Genomic DNA, 19,802 nt, shown 5'->3' with positions numbered 1-19,802 from the left:
CAGATGAGGAATTACAGAGAAGACAGCCTTCCATGGTAAATACCCAGCCTCCAAATCCCCAATGTCTTCATTAGGGGACTGAAAACACAGGCACACCAGCTGGTCTCCACTGCTTTGAAGCACTGTGGCACAGTGGAAAGAGCAATGCTGTAGGGCTGGAAATAAGAGACTAGCCTTCTAGTCTCCAGCTCTGCCAAGTTTTAGCTGGGTGACCTTGACAAAGGTACTTAAATTCTCTGGGTCTCACTTTCCTCATTTGTTAAATGAGGTTTGATTAAACCATGGTGCCTTCTGGTTCTGAAATCCTATCTTTCATCTTAATATTCCCACCTTACATTTAAAGAAAATCACAGCAGGTTCTTGGGTGTTGTGTTTATTGGAGATCGTGCCTCTAACCTTTTCAATATTTTCATTGGCTTTCCTTCCACAAGATTAAACCTAAATTCTTTAGCATGACATTCAAGGTTCTTTGAGATCAGTCCATGCCTAGCTATTCAGCTGCCCTCCTCTTGCTCTCACCAATCATGTATTCTGTTCTGGCTATACTGGTCTATTTGTATGCCCCGTGCAATTTCAAATACTTACTGAGCATGTATTCTGTGCTAGACTCATCAGTAAGTCTTTTCACATATTGTTTACTTTATATTAATTAAAATAGAGCTCACTGCTATACAAACAAGCTATGTAGGGTTAATAGATTAATGTAATAGATTAGTCAAGTAACAGTTCAGGGTGGCAAGCCACCTTCCACCCAGGGTCCTTCTATTTTGTAGCTCCTCCATCCTCTAAGTTTCAGAGTCCTTTACTTCCAAAGCTAATAGCTAGGAAAGACAAGGAAGAAAAGGCACACCTACTCTTATCCTGGCCGAGAAATGATGTACATCACTTCTGCTCACATCCAATTAATGAGAACCAATCGTTTGATTCCCCCAGAAGTATAAGGCATTAGAAACTGGTTGGGCCAACTCCCAGAACATTTGATGCTATGGAAGAAGAGCATGAGTCTTGGATGGTCAGCTAGGCATTTCATGCCCTTCCTTGATCTGTGCTTAGTAATGTCTTATTCACCCTTCAAACCTCAGTCCAAGTGCTACCTTCGTTGTGAAGTCTTCTCTGACCTACATAGGCAGTTCTGTTGTTCAGTCATCAGTTGTGTCTGACTCTTCGCAACTCCATGGACTGCAGCATGCCAGGCGTCCCTGTCCCTCACCATCTCCCAGAGTTTGCCCAAGTTCATTTCCATTGCAGTTCTAGGTCCTTCTTTTTCTATGCCTCATGCACTTTTCACATTTCCCCATTATGACAATTATCATAATGTACTGTGTGGTTTGCTTGCCAGTCTACTCAACTGGACTATGAGCCTTAAGGGCAAAAATACTGTCTTTTTATTTTTGTATTTGGAAATCTTAGCATGCATGTGTCGGAGAAGGCGATGGCACGTCACTCCAGTACTCTTGCCTGGAAAATCCCATGGACAGAGGGGCCTGGTGGGCTGCAGTCCATGGGGTCGCTAGGAGTCAGACACGACTGAGCGACTTCACTTTCACTTTTCGCTTTCATGCACTGGAGAAGGAAATGGCAACCCAGTCCAGTGTTCTTGCCTGGAGAATCCCAGGGACGGGGAAGCCTGGTGGGCTGCCGTCTCTGGGGTCGCACAGAGTCGGACACGACTGAAGCGACTTAGCAGCAGCAGCATGCATGTGTGCATACTAAGTTGTGTCCAGCTCTTTGCGAACTCCTGAACTGTAGCCCACTAGGCTCCTCTGTCCATGGAATCTTCCAGGGAAGAATACTGGAGTGGGTTACCATTTCCTTCTCCAGGAGATCGTCCCAACTCAGGGATTGAACCCGCATCTCTTGTGTCTTATGCATTGGCAGGCGCGTTCTTTACTACTGCGCCACTGCGGAGTGCTTGGTAATAGTAGTTTTACAATGAGATTTAATGAATTAATGTTAATGAATATTATCAGTGAGTGTATGAATGAATGCCTTAAGGAAAAGAAGTTGGTTTTTACAGAGGAACAAAACCTCAGTTTACAAAGTATATTGATGATTCAATCTTATCCATAATGCTAAAAGGAAAATAAGCTTTCCATACAAATGTTACAATTATAATCAATATTTTATATTATTATCAATATTCCTTTAGCATCTCCCTGAGGGTAGGGACCATATACATTTTGTTCTTTGATCTGACTCCACCATCTAGCACACCATCTGGCACATAGTAGGAACTCAGTAAATATTTCAGGAAGAGTGAAAGGATATAGAAATGAATGAAGACGGGCACCCTTAATCCCATGAGCCGCACAATAAGTACATGGCTTACATTACAAGAGAAAAGTGTTGATGGGGAGGTGAAAACTTACACCACAACTAGAAAAACAGAACAGAGCGCACATCAGGACTCTTACTATCATTACCTCGTACAAGCTATGTCATCATCCTCTTTATATAAGAAGATGAACAAACATAATTGGAGGAAACTAGAATCTCAGTGGCTATAGTTGCCTGTGAGTAAAATTAGGACAAATGGATGTCTCTAAAATGGCTGTACTATGAAATAGCCTTTATAAATTGGTTAATGAGAGAAGCAGGAAGCAAGAGTGCAGACAATTACGGAGTCGTGACAACTGTGAAAAACATATTGAGAAAAGACGAAAACATGTTTTTCATAGTTTCTGAAGAGGTGAAGGGGACAACAGAGGATGAAATGGTTGGATGGCATCACCAACTCGATGGACATGAGTTTGAGCAAGCTCCGGGAGTTGGTGATGGACAGGGAAGCTTGGTGTGTTGCAGTCCATGAGGTTGCAAAGAGTCGGACATGACTGAGCAACTGAACTGAACTGAGATGAGAGACAATTCTACAATGTTTATAATACATTTATTCTCATAGGTCCCATGTGACAAAGTTTGGATTAGATATTGCAGATGGCTTCAAGGGGATTACTTCCCAGACTTTGTCATGAGAAGCATTTGACAAGAAGGACAAAGTGCAAATGCATAAGCAACTTCCAATCAGAACCTCTGCACGGGCTTGGCCAGGTATCCTGAAACTCTGGGAAGTCCTAAACATAAACAAGTAAGTTTGCAGTGTGAACTGATCTGTGATGGTAACAAAGTCGGTGCTGATACTGACGGATTTTTTGTATGAACTGACCAAGGTGTTAATGGTAGGTCTAGGCATCAAGTAACCTGAAAAATAAGACAGTACACTTTTGCAAACCTTTGATGATACATGAGCTTGAAACCACTGGCCTGCCCTGAGGAGCTATCTGTCTCCCACTGTGGCAGGAACTGCTATGAGCTCAGCACACAGATGGACTAAGCTTCCTAGCCTCTTTTGAAATTGGGCAGAGCTATATGCCAGAGTTCTGGCAAATAGAAAGTGGGTGGAAGGACTGGATGCCAGTTCCAGGTCTGGCCCATGGAAAGCCTCCTGTGTAATATACAGCAGGCTCTCTCCCTACCCACTGGCTGAATGGAGAGGATTCTGAGAACCTAGAGGAAGCTAGAGCCATGTGTTGGAAGAAGTCTGTGAATTACTGCATAGATTTACCACTGCATGCCACACATCTCCACCCCTACTAATTTATATTATACTATATAGTCAAGAACAATAGCTTTTCATTGGGCCAAACCATTATTTTGAAGTCCCTTGTTATAACAGTTAGCTTATCTTGACTAATACATCCTATTTCTGAACTTTCCTCCTGGTCACAAGTAGGAAGAGAGGCTAGGGTAAATTTCAAGAGTCTCAGTCTCCAGCTTCAGAGGATCAAGACAAAAGACGACATCAGAGACAAAGCTCAACATAAGGGAATATCATATTTAGCAGAATTCTAGAGTTACATTTAAAGCTTAGACATCCCCATAGAGCTAAAGCCATGCATGTGAGTCTCTGCTTATCTAACTAGTCCCCTCTGGGGGTTTTCATACTCTTGAGAGTACAGTGAATAATCATCTCCCAAACATAGTTATCATATGAACCCTCAGTATAGTCCATTCAAATTTATGTGCTTAGGATCTAGTCAGATAATATGTGTGTGCTTAGTTACTTAGTCATGTTCAACTCTTTGTGATCCCATGGACTGTAGCCCACTAGGCTCCTCTGTTCATGGAATTTCCCAGCCAAAAGATACTGGAGTGGGTTGCCATTACCTCCTCCAGGGGATCTTCCCAACCCAAAGATCGAATCTGAGTCTCTTGCACTGGCAAGCGGATTCTTTCCCACTGCGCCACCTGTGAAGCCCCTAGTCAGATAGGACAACATTTAAAACCTGTTTTGCTTTTTACTAAACATGGTAATTATGAAGAAGAAAAAATCAACTAGTAAGTAACTTTGTGTTTGAAGGTATATTTTTAAAGTGATTATGCAAGGTTTGGTTGAATAAAATACTAATGAAATTATGGGGGAGCCAACCAAGCACTGTGGCAAAAAAAAAAAAAAAAAAAAATGAGGCCTCTTAGTGCTTGCCTGAAGATGTTATTGGGAAACTTTTGTTTACTTGCCAGACTTTGAAAATTAAATCCTTCTTCAAGTAGCCTCGGGTGTTAAGGACAATAAATAAGATGTGCTGATTGAAAACATTTTAAAAAACAACTTGTTATAGCTTTTAAAATAACAAGGGATAAATTCAGCTTGAAATGGGATATACCAAATTCATATGGCCTGCTCGATAAAACACCAAGCTTTAAAGCTGGATTCTACAGGTCATCATTGTATTGATTCTCTACCAAATGAAATTTTGCAGGGGCCTGCGACAATAGCCCTAGGAAATGCTAGGTAGCTTCTACCTGTAAACCTGATCCCATTAACGAAAGGGGCAACTGATCTCCCTATCTTGAAAGTGCATAGATAAAGGGATGAACTGGAAGTTGGTCATGATTCAGAGGGAGGAAAAGGTAAGAGATTTAGGAGAAGAGTCCCTGAGGGCTTAGATGAAAGAATCAGTCTTGAAATAGTACTTTTCAAGAAATAAATTCTCTTGCCCTATTTTCAAGAGGTACAAACTAAACTATAATGATCCTCTAAATTTTCTAAAACCTCATCTTCTATCCCTTTTTCCAAGGCACTCCATTCCTTTGTCTTCCCACCTAAAATCTCTGGCTACAGTTAGATCCTGGAGAAGGAAATGGCTACCCACTCCAGTATTCTGGCCTGGAGAATTCCACGGACTGTATAGACCATGGGGTCGCAAAGAGACACGACTGAGCAACTTTCACACACAGTTAAGACCTGGTACTTCTTGAAGTACCACAGCTCTGTCTAAAATCACATAGGAATCCAGCAGACAAATAAGGCTTCCCAGGTGGCTCTAGTGGTAAAACCCACTTCACAATGATGGGACTCAAAAGATGCAGATTCTATCCCTGGGTCGGGAAGATCCTCTGGAGAAAGAAATGGTAACCTGCTCCATTATTCTTGCATGGAAAATTCCATTGACAGAGGAACTGGGCTATAATCCATGGGGCCGCAAAGAGTCAGACGAGACTGAGCACACACCCACAGACAGACAGGTGGACTTAAGGAAATGTTGATAAGGTATGGTTGGGGAACTGACTTAAGGCTATCTCCCTCAAGATAGGATCTTTGATTAACACAAAGGATGTGTGGACTCCTTGTGCAGACTTGGCAGGAGTTCTTCAGGGGGAATCTGTGTGACCATGTAAGCTGTTACATGAGTGCTTCCCAACCTATTATCTCAATGATCAGATTCATTTCCCCCCCAAAGCTATAAGCTTTGAAAGAGTTTCATCTACTAAAGAAAATATACTAAGAATTTTTAGGTACCAGGTATTGCATTAATATGTGCTTTACACACATTATCTAAAATCCTCAAATACTCTGAAAAATAGAAACGATTACCCCATCTTACAGACGAGTAAACTAAAGTTCAGATGTGTTAAATAATTAGCCCAAGTCTTACTGTTAGAAACTAAATTCTGATTGGTCTTACCTCCATACCCACATTCTTGCCAATAGATTCTCTACCCTACAGATAATACACACAACCAACCAGAAATTCATATTGTGAAGACACATCTTTATTATGAGTCAGTGTGGCATAATCCCCCATATTCCAGACCTCTGCCTCCCCACAAAAGAGAAAAGCTTTGCATTACTTAGTCAATCTGCTCAGGCTTTATTGTGAGTAAATATACAATGTCTTCTAGGCTTTTTTAAAGTATTGGACATGGTTCAAGTAAGTCCATTACTATCTGACTCTGAGATCCCAGAAAAAGTACCTTTACTGCCTCCCCTATCTAACTGGTAACTTGCAAGCCAAAAGCTTTAAAAATTACAGAATAAATGGAGAAAAAGGATATTACTAATTCCAGTAGTAAAATGAAAATTGTTAGGCCAGTATCCTAAGATTAAGTTCTCTCCTGATACGCAGAAAATTTCCAACAACTCCCTTGTTTTTGTGCTAGCTGAAAAACAAATAACAAAAACAAACATAAAAAGCAATCAAGCAATAGTAACCTAAAAGCCCTTCTGGGTATCCAGAAATACAGGACAACCTTGAGCAAAGTTTAACTGGCTAGATATTTAACTATTGTAAAATGAAAGTGTTTATTTGGAGATTTTAAAATAACTCATCTTCCTTAGAAACCCAAATTCTTACTTTTAGTAATGAACTCCTTTAACCTAGTTGCTTATATTTTCAATGGATTAGTTATTTATAGCAACTCAAAGATAAGAAGTAAACATCAACCAAAGAGAACAGATGCATACTTTTTCCTCACCCTTGAATTTGAACAGTACTCAAGAAACATCTAAAGATCTGGCTATTTTGCATCCAAAGAAAATGCTCTTCCTTAATTGTTTAGAGTCTAAAGTGGTTTTGGTTGGGGGGAGGAATGGAAGGCCAATGGAGAGTTATTTTAAAATGCCATAAAAGAGTCTTCTGTATCTGAACTCCCCAAAGTGTTCTGTCTTAAATACGTGTTAGCAAAAAGATTTGTTTATTCATAGCTAAATTCTGACTAATGACTGATTTCAGAGTACCTTTTTCTGGGCTCAGAGAAAAAGTAGTCTCTGCTAGACTTCATATTCCAGAAAGTTCTGCCCTGACTGACCAACCTCCGAGATAAACGAGCTCCTGCATCAACTCCATAAAGAGGATAAAACCTCAGTCTTAATCTTCTTATCCTTTACACAGGATAAATGCTGTCTCCTAGGTGTCAGGCAACAACTCAGAGCCCTTTTATCTGAACATTCAAAGTAGGGATGATCATTTTAACACAGTGCAAGTAGACAGGTTCTCTTTTTAAAACCCATTTTTTAAACTGGCTCTCATCACCTTCACCCAGTGATCAGTATTAGCTTTATTAGTAGTGGGACATTCAGATATAATGTAGGCCTAATACGAGGCAGTAGGAAGTATACAGCATTCCCCAATGGAGAATTCTTACCAAAATGTTTAATCTGATTCTTCTCAAGTTTTTAGATCCAACTTTGAGTTTACAAGAAATACAGAGGACAGAAGAACAAGTTTAACAACACCAAGAGGAAACAATCAGACAAATCTAGCAAGTGGGACATTCTGTAGAACAATTTGCCCAGAATGGTTGAGAAGTCAATGTCATGAAAAGAAAATGCATGTGGGTGTGGTGCTGTGAGACGGGTCTAGATTAGGAGCCTTAAGAAGCACCAGAACCAAATGAGATATGTGGACCTTGTTTAGTTAGCCATCTTTAAAAGATATTTGCGGGGGGAAGGAAAAAAGGGAGACATTCTTAAAGGGTATATAGTTTGTTTGGCATAATGAAAAAGTTTTGGAAATAGTGGTGGTGATTACACGTAGTGAATTTACTTAATGCCACTGAATTGAATACTTTAAAATGGTAAATTTTACATTATGTATACTTTACCACATATTTTTAAAAAGATATTTTGGGAACAAATAGTGAATATTTGAATGTGGGTGGGTATTTAAATACTATTGAGAAGTTATATGAATTGTGTGAAATGTGATAATGGAACTGTGTACCTAACAAAGATGTGTATATTATTTAGAGATGAATGTTGAAATATTTAGGGGGGAAATATATTTTATATATATATATATATGCTTCTATGAGTGAAAAGTGAAAGCTTCAGTTGCTCAGTCGTATCTGACTCCTTGCAACCTCATAAACTATAGCCTTCTAGGCTCCTCTGTCCATGGAATTCTCTAGGCAAGAATACTGGAGTGGGTTGCCATTCCCTTCTCCAGGGAATCTTCCCAACCCAGGGATCAAACTCGGATCTCTTGCATTGCAGGCAGATTCTTTACCATCTGAGCCACCAGGAAAGCCCCATATGCTTCTATAACTTGCTTTAAATAACTTCAGCAAAAAAGAAGAAAAAGGAAAACTTGAGAACATCTGGAAAACTTTTAGCAATTGTTTGATCTAGGTGATGAATATTGGATATTCATTATACTATTCTGATTCCTTCTCTCTATCAGAATTCTGCAAAGGAATCACGGACAAATCACCCTTCTGTAAAACAGCACAAACAATGATTGGAATTCTGAACTGGAGATATAAGTTACTTTGAGGTGATGCTCTCTGGAAGGCCAGAATGTCCAGGGTAAGGAGGACAGTGGCACAGGATGAGTGTTGGTGGTTAGAGTCATGTAACCCTAACAGAGGTGTTACATATAAAAAAAGCAGCTGAAAAGAAAGTTCAAAAGGGAGAAGCAAAAGTTTCAACCCAAAACCAGAGTGCCGGAAATCTGCACAGAGAATCATTGCTCTCAGCTATAACTGGCTCCTCTGCTACCCCTACGTCCTCCCTTGGGGTTTGGGCTGCTTAATTGCACTGAAAGGTCAAGAATTGTTGCAGCTCTGGGAGCTAAACAGAAAGGAAAAGGACTATTTTCACCAAAGGCACTGTAGGTCACTTCCTTTTTACAAAACAATGCACCATAATGCAAGTCAAGATTGTGTTTCTCCTGTACAGTTTTGAAGTTCATCTCCATCCTCATACTTCGTGAAGAGAACTTTAGTAAACCCTGACTAGAAGTGCACCCAGAAGAGAAAAGAAGAAGACTTTGAAAAAGAACCACCCAGAGCACTAATATAGTAAATTCATGGCTTCCCCTGCCCAAAATACCTGATAACATCTGCAAAGCGCTTCATTTATACCAACAATTGTAACCTTGTTATAAAACACAAATTGCTTTAATAATTCTTCAATTTCCCTATGGGTTAAAATCTTCCTTGGAAATCTTGAAATGAACAGCTTCTTCTCATGGATCTTTGATTTTAATGGCACTGTGAAGCATTCTTACTCACCAAGGTATTCTGCTCAGGTTTGGTTTGACCTGTCTTCTCTGCTACCTGCATCTCTGTATCTCTGTCAGGAACCTTCCTCTGACTACAAGCATCAAGAGAGGAACATGAATCTTCTTTCTATCCTCTCCTTCCTACTCTGCTAGAGGGGAGAGTACCTTGATTGTAGGCAGAGATCTACATTTACAGTGAGTAGGGTCGCTGGTCCTTCCTCATCCTCCTTCTGTCTCCACCCTCTTCCTTCCCTCTCTTTTCTCCTTCCAGGCAGCATCATCAATTTACGAGGGCAACTCTCCCTCACACTACAAAGTTCAGCTATTAGTTCAGCTATTTTGTTCTTCTCCATTCTCTCCAATGTTCCTGATTGCTCTCTTATCAACACACCCAGAGGAGAGTGATAACACTGCAAGATTCAAGTTTGGACTTAGGGCAAAGAAAAAATGTCCCCTAAATCTTCTAACTTGGTTGTCAGATCTAGACCAGTTTAACAGAGAGCTCTGTATTAACATTTTAGGTGCAGCCTGATTAACAAAATATTATATCACTATTGACTCTACTATCTGGGCAAAATCTGGATTTAGGTTTTCTTTTATCCTTTGTCCTAGTAATACTTTAATCTATCTATCCATCTATTCATCCAACCATCCATTTGTTCATGTATCTATCTTTCATCCATCTTTCTATATATATCTAACAGCTTTTTTGAGATATACATCACATAATATACAATTCACCCATTTAAAGTATACCGCTCAATATTTTTATTATATTTAGAGTTGTGTAAACATAACCACAGTCAATTTTAGAATATTTTATCACCCCCCCAAAAGAAACTTTGTACCCATTAGCAGTCACTCTGCATTTCCTCCTAACCTCCTCCATCAAACCTCAGCAATTAAGCAATTGCTACTCTATTTTCTGTCTCTATAAAGTAGCTTTTCTGGATATTTCATATAAATGGAATCAAGCTTTTTTCACGTAGCATGGTGTGTTCAAAGTTTATCCATGTTGCAGTAATTCATTCTTTTTCATTGCCAAATAACATCCACTGTATGGATATACCATATTTTATTTAACCATTCATCAGCTGATAGACATTTGGATTGTTTTCTTCCTTCCTTTTTTCCTTTCTTCCTCCCTCCCTCCTTTTCTTTCTTTTTTTGTAGACTGGAATAGCATAACCATTTTCAATAGCCAAAGAATGGAGAAGCAGGACTCTAGTTCAGGAATCAGCTTCTCTGGATTGTTTCTAATTTTAGACCATTATGAGTACTGCTGCTATGATCATGCATGTACAGTTTCTGTGCTGACATATATTTTCATTTCTTTTGGTTGTATATGTAGGAGAGAAGTTGATGGGTTATATAGTATCCATCTGTTGTAGTCTATTGAGGAGCTGCCAGACAGATTTCCAAAGTGGCATACCATTTTATATTTCCACCAGAATGTATAAAAATTCCAATTTCTCCACATCGTCACCAAACCTTAACATTATCTGTCGTTTTGATTATAGCCATCCTAGAGAGTACGAAGAGGTATCTCAGTTTAGATTTAAAAACATTTTTTTAAATTTATTTTATTCATTTAGTTTTTATTTTATTTTTGGGTGCTCTGGGTCTTCATTGCTGCATGCAGGCTTTCTCTAGTTGCAGAGAGCCTGAGCTACTTTCGAGTCGAGGTGTGTGGGTTTCCCACCGCAGCGGCTCCTCTTGTTGTGGAGCACTGGCTCTAAGGCCCATGGGCTTCAGTAGTTGCGGCACAAGGGCTCAAGAGCACAGGCTCAGTAGTTGTGGTGCACAGGCTTAGTTGCTCCACGGCATGTGGGATCTTCTTGGACCAGGGATCAAACCAGTGTCCTCTGAGTTGCAAGGCAGATTCTTAACCACTGGACCGCCAGGGAAGCCCTCATTTTAGTTTTGATTTGTGTTTCCCTGATGGCTAATGATGTTGAGCATCTTTTCATGTGCTTGTTAATTGGCCTTTTTTGTATATCTTCCTTAAAGGAATGTTTATTCAAATTCTTTGTTGATTTTATTTTTTTAGGGTATCAAATGTGATTGATTTTTATTGTTTTTGTAAGCAATTTAGGGTCCTCTGGGTACATCCATTTTGGGAGGAAACCAGGTTGCTTTTGTAGGGCATGCCTGATGTGGTCCTAAGATTGGTTCACACGGTTTTATTTATTTTAAAAAGGACTTTTTGGAGTATAGTTGATTTACAGTGTTGTGTTATTTTCAGGTGTACATCAAAGTGAATCATTTATATTTATATATATATATAATATATATATATTATATATATATATATATATATATGCTGCTGCTGCTAAGTCACTTCAGTCGTGTCCGACTCTATACGACCCCATAGACGGCAGCCCACCAGGCTCCTCTGTCCCTGGGATTCTCCAGGCAAGAATACTGGAGTGGGTTGCCATTTCCTTCTCCAATGCATGAAAGTGAAAAGTGAAAGTGAAGTCGCTCAGTCCTGCCTGACTCTTAGCGACCCCGTGGACTGCAGCCTACCAGGCTCCTCCGTCCATGGGATTTTCCAGGCAAGAGTACTGGAGTGGGTGCCACTGCCTTTATACACATATATACATATATAAAACTAGTTAGTATAATCCTTTTTATTTTTGTGGAGTTGATAGTAATGTCCTCTTTTATTTCTGATTTTAGTAATCTGAATCTTCTTTCTTCGTTTTTTGGTCAGTCTAGCTAAAGGTTTGTCATTTTGTTGATCTTTTCAAAGAACCAGCTTTGGGTTTTGTTCATTTTCTCTATTGTCTTTCCTATCTTTTGTTTTATTAATTTCTGCTCTAATCTACTACTTCCTTCCATCTGCTTGATTTGGACTTAGTTTGCTCTTCTTTTTCTAGTTTCTAAAATGGAAGAATAGGTTATTGATCTGAGATCCTTTTCTTTTTTTCTCTTCAACATAAGCATCCACAGCTGTACATTTCCTTCTAAGAACTGCTTCGGTACATTCCATAAGTTTTGTTGTGTTTTGCTTTTATTTTCATTCATCTCAAAATATTTTCTAATTTCTTTATCAGGTTTTTTTTTTTTTTTTTGACCTATTTGTTATTTAGGAGTAAATTATTTACCATCCAGATATCTGTGTATTTATCAAATTTCCTTGTGTTATTGATTCTACTTTATTTCCATTGTGGTCAGAACTCACGCCTTTTATAACTTCAAACCTTTGAAATAACCTAGAGTATAGTCTATCTTGGAGAATAGTCCATATTCATATGAAAAGAATGTGTACTTTGCTGTTGGTTGTTGGAACATTTTATAGATGTCTGTTAGATCTAATTGGTTTATAGTTTTGTTACAAACCCAATAATACATATTATAATTATGAATAATATAATTTTATATCTTTTTTTTTAAGTTAAAAACAGAAAGGAAAGCAGGTTATATTTAGGGTTTGTTTTATCGCCTTCTTATTTACCAGTTCTGGTTCTCTTCATTTGTTCCCGTGGATTTGAGTTACCATCTTGTTGCACTTCTTACTCTACTATAGCTTTTCGTTCCCACCCACCTCCATTGTGAAATGTGTTCTTTTATACAATTGCTTTCTAGATCATTAAAGAGAAAAAAGGAGAAAAATTATGCATTGATATACTGTCTTTTATTCTTACATAATTGTATTTACTAGTCCTCTTTGGATTTTGTGTGGATTTGAATTACTGACTGGGATTACTTGTGTTCAGTTTGAAGAACTTCCTTGTTTCATATAACTCTAGCTGGCAATTAATTCTCTCAGATTTTGCTTATTGGGAATGTCTTTATTTCACTTTCATTTTTGAGAAATAATTTCCTGGATAAAAGACTCTGATTTGAGCAGATTTTTTCCCTCAGCACTTTAGTTTCTTAAAAAAAAATATATATATATATATATTTATTTATTTATTTATTTATTTATTTATTTATTTTTGGCTGTGCTGGGTCTTTGTTGCAGGCTTTCTTTAGTTGCAGTGTCTGGGCTTCTCACTGGGGTGGCTTCTCTTTTTGTAGAGCCCTGGCTCCAAGGAGCATGGGCTTAGTTGCTCTGGGGCATGTGGAATCTTCTCAGACTAGGGATCAAACCCATGTCCCCTGCATTTGCAGGTGTATTCCCAACCACTGGACCACCAGGGAAGTCCTCCCCTCAGCACTTTAAATATGCCACCTCACTGCTTTCTAGCCCCCATTGTCTCTGGTGAGAAGTCAGCTATTAGTCTTATTTGGATTCCCTTGTTTGTGATGAGTTTATCCTTGTTTATCCTTGCTGTTTTCCAAATATTCTCCTTCATCATTTTTACTATGATGTGTCTGAATGTGGATCTAGGTTTACTCTACTTGGGATTAGTTGAGAAGTTTTCAGCCATTCTTTCTATTTTTTCTGCTCCTTTGTTTCTCCTGTACTCCCATTATACATATGTTGATGTACTTAATGCTTCTTACATTTCTCTGAAGTTCTGTTCATTACTTCTTCATCCTCCTTTCTCTCTGTTCTTGAGATCAAATAATAGCTATCTATCTCGTTTGCTGATTCTTTCTTCTGCCAGTTCAATTATATTATTGAGCTCCTCTAGCGATTTTTTTTTTCCTAATTATCACAATTTTCAGGCTTGGGACATCCGTTAGGTTCTTTCAAAAATAATAATAATTTCCATCTCTTTACTGATTATCTTACGGGAGATTTTTATCCTACCTTCTTTTGCTTCTTTAAGTTTGGTTTTCTTCAGTTCTTTAAATATATTTATAATAGCTGCTTTGAAGTCTTGTCTGCTAAGCTGGATCTGAGCCCTCTCACAGGGTGTTTCTATTGACTGCTTTTTTCCTCCTGTTTGGGTCACATTACACTTTCCTGTTTCTTTGCATGTCTCATAAGTTTTTTGTTGAAAACTGAACATTTTAGATAATATATTGTAGCAAGGCTAGATACTGATCCTCTCAACCTTATTGTTTATTTTTGAACTTATGAGCTTATTGTTGTAATTTGCCTTTTTATTTCTTCCATGACTGAGCTAAACTATCTTGGTAAATTCTATTTCCCTACAGTTTGAAACCTCTGATGTTGCTCCTCAGAAGATGCATATTTGGCCTCGTGTACAGTCATCCTGGGATGATGTTGATTTTAGCATAGTTCTCTTTGACTGTCTCTGTCCCCAGTCTCCCTAAATTGTCTGTCTTTGTTGTTATGATCCCTAGATATTAGGCTCTATTAGTTGTTAGCAAATCACTCTGTTGTTTTCAACAATGCTTGTTGCATACATTGCTACACAGTCTGATCCAGTTAATTTTAAGACCCTCTGCAGAGGTAGTTTTTGAGGCCAGTCTTTGAGATTTGTTCTGATCCTAGGAGGGCTCTTCTTAGCTGTCTTTTTCTCTGGTCCTTTCTAGTAAAATGAACTGGCCTATAGTCAGGCTTGTTGTTCTCAAAGAGATACCAACTCCCCCTTAATTGCTTATCACCAAAATCTCCATTGTTTTCCAAGACTCTCTTCAGTTTGAATTTCCCCACATTCTTTTCCAAATAAAGTCTGTTCCCTTGTTGAGAGCTTCTGAGGGAACAGTGACCCACTTCTCATGGAGTAATACTCTTTTTTTACAAGTGAGGTGCCGGATTGGGGTGGTAGCCTTTGATCTTCTTGGCTTTCATCTCCCTTTACGGAACAACAATGTTAAATGGTAAATAATTTTCACCAGGTATGGTTGTTTTGTTGAGGAGTGAGTCTGTGAAGCTCTCCATACCACCATTTTGGAAATCATCCCCTAATGCAATCTTAAGAGTATTAAATCTCTTCTAGACTGCTAACAGCATTTTTCTGAACTATGCAGAATTTGGGTTCTGAACCAATTATGATATGAAGACTAAACTGGAGGAGAATTTGGAGGTAAAGCTACCGATAGATCACCCCTGACCAAATGAAAACTTCATAGAGAAGATCTGAGAACCATCTCCCTCGTGCATTCCAAGCATAGAATACCAGCAGATCCTGATCAAAATAAACCACTAAAACAGGTATCAGGAAACAAAGGTACTAAATTTCAGCTCTCTTCCTGGTTTTCTGGGTGACCCTGAGTAAGCCAGTTAACCTCCTCTGAGTTCTAGTTCCCAGGAATAGCAAAGTGTTTTAAACTATTTGTCTTACCCCTGGCCCTCAAATAGGACATGTGGTTTAGATTGTATTTATGATGGAGTGATTTTCACTAAATCTTCCCTATTCTTTTTCCCTCCTGCTGTTTCTTGAGACTGACATCATGCCTCTGGGAAATATCTGCCTGGGCTTTGAGAGCTATTGCTACTTTGGGTTTGTGAACTCCAGATTGAGTCCTGTCTGATAAGCATCATGTTCTAAACACCTCACACTTGTTGGATGAAGAAAGGAAATCACAAAGGCTTATCCCTACCCGCACTAAATGTTTTAATTTGTGAAAGAAAAGACAGTAGGAAACTTGGAATTTCCAGCTCTGGTCTTTCAGTCATGATCTACTGTTCCAAGTCAGAATCGTGTATTATCCTCCTTGGGCATTATCGTTTTTGGTCACTTAAAATGAAGTTGCTCCCAGACAATTCATCTCCCAGCTATTTTTGGAACAAAGTTTGCCTCTAGTAGAATCTTTATAAGATCCTGTGGTCCTGACAGTTTTTGCTGACTTCTTAACAAGCACTGCCACAAGCCATTTGAATACCTTGGAGATCAAGATTAACAAGTCCCATCAGTCATTAAGGTGGTTAAAAATCAGGCTCCCTCCCTTCAGAGATTAGGTTTAACAGGCTCACCCACAGGATTAAAGGAGTCTTTAGCCAAAAAACCCCAGATATAAATTGAAAGCTTACTGACCAAACCAAGATCCAGCTAGTTTTCTTATTAGCAGCAGTCACACTATTCTCCTGACTGGGAGGCAGAGTTTTCACAGCATAATAAGTTGTTAAAAACACTTGGAGCCCAGAAGGGCATCATTGCTTAACAGTTACAGAGTTTTTGTTTTGGATGATGGTAAAGTTTTGCAAAGAGACAGTGGTAATGGTTACACAAGATTATGAATATACTTATTGCCACTGAATAGCATATTCTAAAATGGTCAAAATAGTCGACTTCATGTTATGTATATTCTATCCTCCCCCAACACAAAACACGTGGGTCCCCACTGCTGCTGGCTCTCTGTCCAGAATGTTCCTCAAATTGTTTAATAATAACATTTAATCTGAGGCTCTGCCAGCACCTGAGTTTCCCGAAGAGCTCCAAAGATTTCCTGAGTTATTAGTGCCAACAACATGGCAAATGGGAAAAAAAAAAAATTAACTTCCCATATCCCTGCCTGTTTCCCCAGAAATTTGGAAATAATATGTAGCTACTTAGAGTCCACGGGTGCAGAAAGGCTTAAGATGGGAGTATGTACATTTGGAGTTGGCCTCAGCTGGCATCCACTTCCTCGTGCCCTCATTAAGTGGTACCTGAAATAACTAGCAGGATCATAAAGTGTCTTACCCTAATCCTTCAAATTGTTAGACTTAATCAAGAATTATGACACGATATCTCCAATTAACTGCCAATAGTTTTGAACGTTCTTTTCTGACTGACTATGCCTTTTTCCTGTTTATCTGTTAGCCCACTGCAGCCTTGTGACCCAAGGCTCTGGAGTGGATCAGCCCTCCTACTCACTCCCTCCTGCGCACACCACATCTCCATGGAAACAGCTTGTCAGGCCTTGTTTGGCTGCAGGTTCTGAAGACCTCTCATCTGCAGCCTCAATCCTGCACAGATTCAGTCTTAATAAGCCAGGATTCTAAGTAGGAACTTGTATTAGGAGGCCCATCCTCTCTTGCTGGTGGGTCTGGAATTGTCTTTAAGATTCCTTCAGGGTACACCTGAAGAATCCCCAGTGCTGGCTAAGTTGCCCTGACCTTCCACCACTGATATTCAGGTCAATGGCAGGGTTTCTGTCTTGAGTTCCTGCTTCAACCTGAACTCATCATCTCCTTCCAGCAAGCCTTCAGCCTTCATCTCTCCCCACCCACCAAAGGTGAGTCTTTCTAAACTCTGCAGGCCCCACCTGTGACCTAATCACCAAGGTCACTTGGTAACTGCTTTTGTATCTCTCAGTCTTATCTTTCTTGCATTCCTATTGCCTCTGCTATGGCTCAGGCCCACATTATTTCCTTCTTCAGTTACTGCAAGTTCCTCCAACCTGGTCCTCCTGCAACAAGGCACAGCCAAAGACAGTCCTTAGCAGGTGGCTACTGCTGTGGGCCATTATTCCAGTACCAAGCAATGGGTCCTGCTCAGCCACTGGTTGGCACCACAGTGGGCCCTGCCCACAATCAACCAAGTGTCAAGCAGCAACCTGATGTTGTTCAGTCACTAAGTCGTGTCTGATTTTGTGACCTCATGGACTGCAGCACCAGGCTTCCCCCTGTCCTTCACCATCTCCTGGAGCTTTCTCAAACTCATGTCTATTGAGTTGGTGATGCCATCCAACCATCTCATCCTCTGTTGTCCCCTTCTCCTCCTGCCCTCAATCTTTCCCAGCATCAGGGTCTTTTCTAATTAGTTGGCTCTTCACATTGGGTGGCCAAAGTATTGGAGTTTCAGCTCCAGCATCATTCCTTCCAATGAATATTCAGGGTTGATTTCCTTAAGAACTGACTAGTTTGATGGTTTGATCTCAGTGCAGTCCAAGGGACTCTTAAGACTCTTCTCCAACACCACAATTTGAAAGCATCAATTATTTGGCACTCAGCCTTCTTTATGGTCCAACTCTCACATCCATACACGATTACTGGAAAAAACATAGCTTTGACTATGTCACCTTTGTCAGTAAAGTGATGTCTCTGTTTTTTAATACGCTGTCTAGGTTTGTCATAGCTTTTCTTCCAAGGAGTAAGCATCTTTTAATATCATGGCTGCAGTTACCATCCGCAGTGATTTTGCTGCACAAGAAAATAAAATCTGCCACTGTTTCCACTTTTCCCCCCATCAATTTGCCATGAATTGATGGGACCCGATGCCATGATCTGGCACTTTCTTGTCAGAACAGAGAATAACGTTCATTTGGTGGAGGTTTACAGAAACATCATTACCTGACTATGATGTGACCTCAAGAACAGAGGCTCCGACATCAAGAAGTTTGCAACAACTCACCACATCTCTCCCTCCCCTTTCCCAGAAAAGGGCTTTGCTGAGAGCTTTTGAAGAGTTTGGGGGTTTTTCAGGCATGAGCTACCCATCTCCTTTCAGGGTCCTGCAATAATAATAAATCTTTCTCTGTTCCAAACTCCAAAGTTTTGGTATTGTTTGGCATCACTGTGAGTCAGGCACACAGACTTGCATTTTGGTAACACTCCTTGCATCTTTGAATCCAATCTCTAGATTACAACCAGTGAGAAAACTTCCTTAAAAAACATATTTGATATATCCTTCCCCCGCAGGTCAGTTAGTCATTCCCATTGGCCTTGGGATAGAATTCAGACCCTCTTACATACACATACAGGATTACACCTTTACAACCTGATCCCTGCTCACCTCTCCAGGGTCAATTCTTGCCCATTCCCCTGCATGTTCTGATCTAGGCCACACTAAACCACTTTACTTCTCCAGTGAACCTCCTGTTCTTTCTCCGCCTCTGCAACTTTGAACTGCTGCATCCTCCACCTGGAGGGTCCCAACTCCATGTCCCTCTCCACCACCCCACCCGCCTACCCCCTGCTCCATAACCTTTCACATTCTTGGGGAAGCTTCTCCAACTGTCAAGTCTTAAGTCCCTCTTCTATGTTCTCTTAGAGGGCCTATGTTTCCTCCCTTTTTGCTTGACTGTCAACTCCCTGAGGGCAAGGAACATGCCAACCTCTAGTTCAGTGCCTAATATGTTTGTTCAATGTCTGTTGTATATGTGAAAGAGCAAAGAATAAAATTCTAGAATAAAAATGCCACCACATGCTAATTACAAGTACATCCTTTTCCAGAGTCTTCTGTTGTCAGGCATCATTCATCCACCAGATTGGACCAGGCATTGCTACCCCACCAGAACTGCGACTTGGACTGCTGACCACTGTCCTTGCGGGGCCATCTACAAATGGGTCAGTTGCCCCAGTTCACTCTGGCTAGTCCTGGTTGCTTCTTCTTGGCTAGTCACTGGGGAGGTCCCTGCTGGCCTTGTGGCTGAACCCGTGTGGCCTCAGTCAGCAGCTGGAGAGCCATTCCTGAGGGCTGAGATAGTGACTCAGCCCTTCCCTCTCATTGCCCAGGCGAGATTCCTTCCTCCCTGGTTATGCAAGGTCACACAGACTATGTTTTCCTTAGTGGAGTCCAAAATTTGGAATCATGGTAAGAGGAGAAAATGGCAGTTAGTCTCAGGAATAGATAAGATCCATCATGTTTCTCCAGGAGAGGATTCCTTTTTTTCTCTTTTTGTTTTTTGGTGGGTTGTGGGTGGGTGAAAGAAGTGGTAAGGAACCTGTGTTCATATATAAAGAGATAAATCCAAGGAGAATTTGCATGTTTATGGATGCTTTTTGCTGCA

The 19,802-nt window shown here is 40.0% G+C and overlaps 1 protein-coding gene and 1 long non-coding RNA gene across 7 annotated transcripts in view; one reads left to right on the top strand and one right to left on the bottom strand.

Moving 5' to 3' along the window:
- Positions 1-19,802, bottom strand: part of MKLN1 (muskelin 1) — a 391,857-nt gene that overhangs the window by 256,759 nt on the left and 115,296 nt on the right. The gene's annotated exons all lie outside the window — the stretch shown is intronic.
- LOC112446481 (uncharacterized) overlaps positions 1-19,802 on the top strand; it is a 66,381-nt gene that overhangs the window by 40,725 nt on the left and 5,854 nt on the right. For all 4 annotated transcript variants that reach the window (XR_003034496.2, XR_009494366.1, XR_009494367.1 and 1 more), the window contains 4 exons: positions 2,900-3,085; positions 8,460-8,584; positions 15,117-17,306; positions 19,246-19,359. This is a non-coding gene — a long non-coding RNA (uncharacterized lncRNA). The remainder of the gene's footprint in view (positions 1-2,899; positions 3,086-8,459; positions 8,585-15,116; positions 17,307-19,245; positions 19,360-19,802) is intronic.

The sequence above is a fragment of the Bos taurus genome, chromosome 4, assembly GCF_002263795.3.
Source record: "Bos taurus isolate L1 Dominette 01449 registration number 42190680 breed Hereford chromosome 4, ARS-UCD2.0, whole genome shotgun sequence".
Taxonomy (NCBI): domain Eukaryota; kingdom Metazoa; phylum Chordata; class Mammalia; order Artiodactyla; family Bovidae; genus Bos; species Bos taurus.
Note: the sequence above shows the minus strand (reverse complement) of the source record. Positions and strands in the feature narration are given on the sequence as shown.